Raw genomic sequence first — 1,569 nt, 5'->3', positions numbered from 1 at the left:
CTGAGAGTCTGCTGAGAGAGAGTCTTGGCCAAACTTCCCAAGAATGGTTTGCATTCAATCCCATGCAGGCCACATAGGGGTATTCATGCACTGTGGATCCTGTCTATGAGCCTGGCTGAGTTTACCATGGACCTGTCTCACACAGGGCTCTGCAGTGAGATGAGATCAAGAGTACACAGCTACCTGAACCGATATGAAATGGCTCTCAGTACTCAGGCTTAACTAAACCCTATGCCCTCCAGAGTTTTCTTCAGAGTTGGCTGGGGCATTGATGTCTTGTGACACCTGAAAAACGATTTGAGGAACATGCTGTTGAATATTTACAGCCAAAAGAAGAGCCCTACTCCAACTCAGAGATAGATTACCAAAAGACTTAACATAAAGTAATCATGGAAACATGTAAAAATATTTTCCCAAACACTGAACAAGTGAACATACCAAAAAGTCTGTGGAGTGAGTGAGTGAAAAGTGTCATCTACAGAACTGCAAACATATGTACTTACATGCATGCATACAACTACATGCATATGCACACATGCATACCCCTATGCATGCCTTCCCAAGGTATGTATATACCTACATATGCCTGTATGCTCACAGACACACAGACACATAAGAACACTCCACAGCCAATGTTCTTTAACAATAGGAATAATAGGACCTATGTGACAGAAATAAACACATGTTCATCGAAATATAGTAACTTACTGGATAAGCTTCAGAAAAACAGAAGCAACTATGTAAGAAAGGAAAGAAGAAAGGCCTAAAAGAATAAAAAAGAAAATATCAAAGCTGACTCCATCTTCTGGAAAATAGGGTTAATAAGTGCACTGAGCAATAATCTTCAGATATGACAACTATTATCAAATCAGGTACTAAGGTTTCAATTATTCTAATTATAGGAGGAGGTAAGTGGCTAGAATTTGATATTGAAGTAAAGGAAATAGAGACCTCACCAAGGAAACAAGCCAGACTTATCAGGCCCCATCTCATCCCTGGACGCCTCACACTCACATCATGGGCTATGCTAACAGAGACTCCAGAAGCTCTGTTCTGCAGCTCAGTGAACTCATGTCCGTCATGAAGAAACCTCAACTCACTATCTGCCACCAGTTGCTCCATAGCTCCAATCTGATCTCCAATATCTCAGAATTAAAGGGTCAAAGACAAACCTTTCAGATCCTTAATTATCCAAAGTCACAATTCAAAGCTATAGCATTCAGGGATATATTTCCCATCCATCATTTCCCACTGAAAGGTTTAAAGTAAATCAGCAGATGTTCACAGACTGAGTTTCTGTTTCCTAGTTTCACTAAAGTCTTAAAAAAAGGAAAAGAAAAGAAAAGAAAAAAAAAACCCACCAAGCAGATACTAATTTTTTCTTTCCAGGCCACTGAGGATTTATGACCCCGATCACTCTTCTATCCATTGATTAGCTTACGCATGTCTCCTTCGGTTTATCTTTGTGTGCATAAAGATGTCTATTGATGGTTCATGTATGTGCTTCTGTATCTTATTGCACCTCAATTAGACTGTGAATTCCTAGAATGCAAGGAGAGAGGGAAGGGA

The sequence above is a fragment of the Micromys minutus genome (assembly GCF_963924665.1).
Source record: "Micromys minutus genome assembly, chromosome: 3".
Lineage (NCBI taxonomy): Eukaryota > Metazoa > Chordata > Mammalia > Rodentia > Muridae > Micromys > Micromys minutus.
Note: the sequence above shows the minus strand (reverse complement) of the source record.